Below are 6,991 nucleotides of genomic sequence, written 5' to 3'. Positions count from 1 at the left end.
AAGTGAAGGCGGATCTTTGATTCGTGGGATCCGACGGTTAGGATCATAAAATTTTCCAAATAGAAATATCAATGCTTTCACTGAAAATTTTACTTTAAGGGCTAGTTTGGGTGTATAATCTAATTGGATTATGGGTTCAATTTGTCTATAATTGCAATCAATTAGACAGAAGGATTTTATTATTATTAATATGACTTGGATCCAATCAAGAGCCCTTTTCGGCTCTTATTGTAAGGGCGCCCTTGTATCAATCATTCCTCAATAATAATAATAATAATAATGATGATGATAAGGGATTTTGCTATGGACCATCACAGAAGGCATTTCACGGATGGCCTGTTAGATGTGATAGCAGCCACCTAGTGAATTAAATGAATAACTCAAAGTCTGAGCATGTGTGGCTGCTCGCACGTCCTACAGGCCATCAGCGAAATGCCTTCTGTGATGGTCCCTAGCAAATCTTTTTTTTTATTTTTTATAATAGCAGCAAAAACTTTAGTATGAAGGGAACGAAAAAAGGCCTAGCCCAAGATGGTCAATAGATATGAAAAGGAAACAAGAAAACCTCACAAGCTGCACATGCCCTCTCAAAAGGAAAGGGGCCTACAAAGAAAGGAACTCTCACCGTGGGAGGAAATCAAACATCCCTAGCCCTTGCATAGACAACCCATCCCTGGCTAGCGGTAGCAGACATTCTGACGTGTTGGAAAGAAATACTCGAGCTCCCTACTCGGTCCCGAATCTCATCAAAAACGAGGAAAACCTCCATGGAAAGGGATCAGAGCCCATAAGCCAGTGGATTACGTTTAATGATTCTCCTTCTACAATCACTTTGTCCATAGAATCCCACTCCAGTAGCCTGATGCCCTGGTGCACTGCTCAAACCTCCGCCTCAGTGGATTTTCAAGGCATGATCTATCTACATCGAGGCCAAACAAACAAATTCGCTTAGATCACTGAATAATAATGTAGGCCCACTATAACATGTAAAGTCAATTTTCATTAAGAAAAGGAAGAAGAAGAAGAAGAAGAAGACCCCCCTACAGCAACCCAAAAATAAACTGTCGCTGCTTTTATTGCTCTCTTCTTTTGTTTTTTTCGACCATCTCGGTCTTGAGGTTTTTACCTCCGCATTAATATATTCGAGTTAAGTGAAGCTACACATACGTGTAGCTAACTTAGCTACACCGACGGCTTAAAATACAGTGGGCCCACATTATTTGGGTGATCCAAACCATTCATTTGATAGGACCTCACATTGATAGGGTGTGCCCAAAGAATCAGCTCCATTGGATGATCTCAACCCTTCAAACTGTTGAGGCAAAAATGGACAGATTTGTGAAGGTTTTTACACGTCCATTTTTGCCTCTACAAATCGTACGGTTGGGATGATCCTATGGAGCTGATTTTTTGGGCACACCCTATCTATGTGAGGGCCTATCAAATGAATGGTCTGCATCACCAAAACAATGTGGGGCCCACTGTATTTTAAGCCGTCGGTGTAGCTAAGTTAGCTACACGTATGTGTAGCTACACTTTTCTCAATATATTTTGCATCAATAATAATAATAATATGATGTGGATCCAATCAAGAGCCCTATTCCGGCTCTTTATGCAAGGGCGCCCTTGTATCTATCATTCCTCAATAATAATAATAATAATATTAAGGGAAAATTCTCAAAAAAGTTTGATTTTTATTTGAAAATCTCAGAAAATGGTTGAGTTGGCTAATTTCTTAAAAAGGGGTGAAACGCATCCCAATGAGTGTTTTAGGACCAAAATGCCCTTGTTTTATTTTTCCCTCCAACAAAGTAAGCAACGGATCTCAATGCATTTTACCTAACATTTTTACCTTTTTACCTTCTTCTTCCCCATGCCAAAATGAAACTCCATTGTCTGTTGTAAAAATCTATTAAGATTCTATTGAAGAGAGGTGAAACTCCCCTCTCCGAAAATCTAGATTTTATTGGCTCTCTTTATTTTTCTTAGCCTATGAAACCTAAGCTTCTCTGGTATGTCCATTGTGATACATTTGCATAGGTTTAACATGTTTCTTACAATGCTATGGTTTATTGTCATTATCTTGTTTATTTGTTAGGGATTTGTTATGGTTTTGTTAGGCAATTGTTATTGTCGTCATCCTCTTTACAATGCTATGGTGTATTGTCATTATCTCTCTATCTCTCTATTACCCTCTTTGTTTCTATTTAGAGTAAACCCGGATGAAACTCATGTCTATACAATTAACCACTATTTAAATATGTAGAAGCAATATTTTTTTCTTGGAACCACTGTTGATATCTGGGAACTAGTATTTAAACACTCAGAAGCACCAATTATACTTAGGAACCGCTATTTACCACTATATAGTGATTCCGAGGTATAAATAGTGGTTCCAAGGTATAAATAGTGGTTCCAGAGTAGAAATATTGCTTCACACAATCTAATAGTATTTCATTGGGTGTCAAAATTGCAATGAATTTATGAACAATGGGTTAAATGGTTGTCTAAACACTCAGATCTTATGGTTGTTCATAGTTTAGATGACCTAATACTTGTTCCAAGAGTTTAAATTGTGAGACTGAAAAACTTATGCAATCAAAAGCACTATAAAAAGTGAGAATGACTATATTATAGGGTTTTAAACACTCAGAAGCACTCATTATACCTAGGAACCACTATTTACCACTATGTAGTAGTTCCGAGGTATAAATAGTGGTTCCAGAGTAGAAATATTTCTTCATGCAATCTAATAGTACTTCATTGGGTGTCAGTGTTGCAATGAATTTATGAACAATGGGTTAAATAGTTATCTAAACAGTCAAATCATATGGTGGTTCATAATTTAGATGGCCTAATACTTGTTCCGAGAGTTCAAATTGTGAGATTAAAAATTTTATGCACTCAAAACCACTATAAAAAGTAAGAATGAGTGTATTTATAAGGTTTTAAACACTCAGAAGCACTAATTATACCTAGGAACCACTATTTACCACCATGTAGCGGTCCGGGATATAAATATTGGTTCATAAATTCTAATAGTATTTCATTGGGTCTCGTAGTTGTAATGAATTTATGAACAGTAGTTTAAACACTCAGAATATCATTTAGATGAAAGGAACAACAATTAAATCCTTTCAAGTACTAGTTGTGGTTTCAAGATCCTTGGGAACCATAATTACAGTCAAAACCACTATAAAAAGTGAGAATGAGTGTATACATAGTGGTTTAAATACTCAGAACCGCTAATTATACAGTTAGAACCACTATTTATACCTCGAAATCACTATTTACCACTATGTAGTGGTTCCGAGGTATAAATAGTGGTTCCAAGGAATAAATAGTGGTTCATACATTCTAATAGTATTTCATTAGATCCATTATCCTTTTTGGAGTGTTTTTCGGATCTTAGTTTCTGAGTCCGAGTTACAAGCTATTTTGAGTCGAGTGGGACCATCCATCAAAGTGTCATAAGTCCTACTTATATTGTACATAGTTAGTGCTTAGAGTTAGCCAGTTAGGGATCAAGAGAAAGTGGAAAGAAACTCGAGAGGATGGACAATTTTTATCCAAACAAAATACAGAACATGAAATGTTGTTTGAAGTTTTGAATATGTTTTCCATAGGCTGATCCTCGCCCTTCAATCTACAGAGGTTTTTGTCATCCGAATTTCCTCTATGGATTGGAGGGCTAGGATCACCCTATGGAAATAATTTTTTAGGCACAACATATTTGCATTGTGGCCCATCTAATGGACGGTTTGGATCATCCTATGGTGTGACCCGTACAATACTTTTTGAAAAATGCTGGAGTATATGGGTTTACACCATATAAAAACTCTTTCTCATGAAGGAACAATAGGTCTTCCCTCCCACCAAGTCAAAAGCCAAGCATATTTATGTAATTGAAGACAATTTCTAGAAGGGCAGTGATAAATTCACCTCGTATTTTTCAAAATGGACTGTACATCGCACACCATAGGATGATCCAAACCGCCCAATTGATAGGCAACAACATAAATAGGTTCTGACCCAAAAATTATTTCCATAGATGATCCCAACCGTCCAATCTATAGAAGTTTCCATAATCTGAGTCGCTCTTTAGATCGGATGGTTTGAATCATCCTATGGAAATGATTTTTGGGGCACAACCTATTTACACTGTGGGCCAGTAATTGGGCGGTTTGGATCATCCTATAGTGTGGGTTGTATAGTCCATTTTGAAAAATATGGGCTTAATTCATCCTACAAGGGGGCTGTACAATGGAACTTTCAACACTTGAGTGGGGAAGAAGAAGCTAAAAAAGGTGAATAGGGTTTGTGAAATGCATTGGGATTCGTTTCTCAAAAAGGTGGAGGGAAAAGCAACTCAAGGGCATTCTTGTCTTAAAACATGCCTTGGGATGTGTTTCACCCCTTTTTGAGAAATTAGTCAACTCAACCCTTTTCTGAGAATTTTCCCTAATAATAATAATAATAATGATAAGGGATTTTGCTAGGGACCATCACAAAAGGCATTTCACGGATGGGCTGTTGCATGTGATAGCAGCCACCTAGTGAATTAAATGAATAACTCAAAATCTGAGCATGTGTGGCCATCAGCGAAATGCCTTATGTGATGGTCCCTAGCAAAACCCTTTTATTTTTTGAATGGCAGCAAAAACTTTAGTATGAAGGGAATGAAAAAAGGCCTAGACCAAAGATGGTCAGTACATATGAAAAGGAAACAAGAAAACCTCACACGCTGCACATGCCCTGTCAAAAGGAAAGGGGCCTACAAAGAAAGGAACTCTCACGGTGGGAGGAAATCAAACATCCCTGGCCCTTCCATAGACAACCCATCCCTGGCTAGCGGTCACAGTTAGCAGACATTCTGACGTGTTGGAAAGAAATACTCGAGCTCAGCATTCTGACGTGTTGGAAAGAAATACTCGAGCTCCCTACTCGGTCCTGAATCTCATCAAAAACGAGGAAAACCTCCATGGAAAGGGATCAGAGCCCATAAGCCAGTGGATTACGTTTAATGATTCTCCCTCTACAATCACTTTGTCCATAGAATCCCACTCCAGTAGCCTGATGCCCTTCAGTGGAGTTTGTGATCCCTGTGGGGAATGAAGTGTCACTATTGTTCCGCCGCTATAGATACTTTATAACGGCAGATTTTGTCCGTCACTAATTAGTGTACATGTATTTAAATGTAATTATCACATGTAAGGTCTTCCATATAAAAACTATGTAGATATTTCATGTGAAATTCCTTGTATAACTGGAGGATATGCCAACCATGTTAGACATCTTATATGATCTCCTATGTTAAAAAGATATGGCCAAATGTGCCACACCAAAGGATCATTACACAACCTATCATGCAGATTTAAAAGATAACTATGCAATTAATATTCCAAAAAAAAAATCTAAATGGTAACTATATAATATCCCAAGCATGGAAATATTATCTTGATCTCAACATTCTACCTCCCATGAAATCAATCTTTATAATATTCTCACAATGACTTCTTTTGCAGGTACATGGGCCTATTCAACAAGGCTCAGGGCATGTTTGGCAACCATGAAAAATTACTTCATGGAATGTTTGTGAACCCAAGTGTGAAAGATGAGTGAGAAGGAGGGAAGGGAAAAAAAACATGATATGTCAGAGTGGAGAGAGCATGGAAAATCATTAAAAGCAATGAAAAACATAAGATACTTCAAAATTTTTTATTTTTATTTTTTCCTGTTTTTTCAAGGTTTTTTCATGCTCCTCTCTCCTCCACCCTCTCAACCCATCTCTCACAACCATGGTTTTAAATTTCGGTTTCGGCTAAAATTTCGTACTTATCCGAAACCGAAATTTCAGCCGAAATCCTGAAATTTTGGGCGAAATTTGGTATTAACCATGAAATCCCTAATTTTTTGGGACGAAATTTCGAACGAAATTTGGTAAATTTAATTTCGGTTTCAGAGCGTTTCGGTTTCGGTCTTCACCGAAATTCCGGTCGAAATTTAAAACCATGCTCACAACTAGCCCCTCTAACACTCCATGGAATAGTTTTTCATGGCAGTGCCCTTAGTAACAACTTGGTTTTTGTCTTGGTCAATAACTCCAGGATGCAATCTTATTGATCCATTTTAAAACTCGAAAAAAGAGTGGGCCCCCGTGAGTACAACATTGATCAGCTTGTTGTTTCATGCAGGCACTATCCAACTCAACATGATGTACATTTGTCAAAGTCCAGGTGCATGTGATTCTACATGTGGGGTGTACTTAATTTATCATAAATTGGCATGTTATACTACCAGTTGGTCATTTCCATCATTGATTTAATGGTTGCCCCAACAAAAAGGGAAGTGATCTATTCAATCCCTTTTTCTTTTCTTTTTAACTTGGGACAGCCCCTTCTAGTGTATTTATGACTACTGGGATGTCCCAAGTGAAAAAAATGGGGCAAAGAAATCATTTCCCCAAACATAAATATGAGTAGTTGTAGAGAAGATGAAGTTACACAAGTGGGTTAATGGGTAGGAAAGGGGTTTCGAGTGCAGTCACCACCCATGTTAGACAACGGTCCACTTGGGGAAAAATATTTCTTCAGGCTCCGTCTCTTTCAACGTAAAATTTCTTTATGTTGAAATAAATGAACATGATTCAGAGGAAAATGATAAATTTTAGGTATACCAATATAAATTAAAGGACCCATGCATAACCACACAATGAAAAAAGCATGAAATTTGGGAACAGTTTCATTCTCTAGGGCATTAGGAAAGGGACCTTCTCAGCCTCAATTACAAATTGCTTCTTCTACTGATCCGTTCACACTTACCTCCTCTACTAATCATAGGCACTGCCTCCCGAACCACAATGACGAAAGGAAAGCCTTCTCCCATAGAGAATAAGGGTAAGCCTCCTGTCTTAAAAAAAAAAGACTGAGGGCTTCTTTCACACTAGCATTCTCGGTCCATGCTTTGCATGGATGTAAAATAACTGGCCCCA

The sequence above is a fragment of the Tasmannia lanceolata genome, unplaced genomic scaffold (assembly GCF_043159265.1).
Source record: "Tasmannia lanceolata isolate RefF3 unplaced genomic scaffold, GAP_Taslan_0.1 ptg000029l, whole genome shotgun sequence".
Classification (NCBI taxonomy): domain Eukaryota; kingdom Viridiplantae; phylum Streptophyta; class Magnoliopsida; order Canellales; family Winteraceae; genus Tasmannia; species Tasmannia lanceolata.
This window is presented reverse-complemented; position numbering follows the sequence as displayed.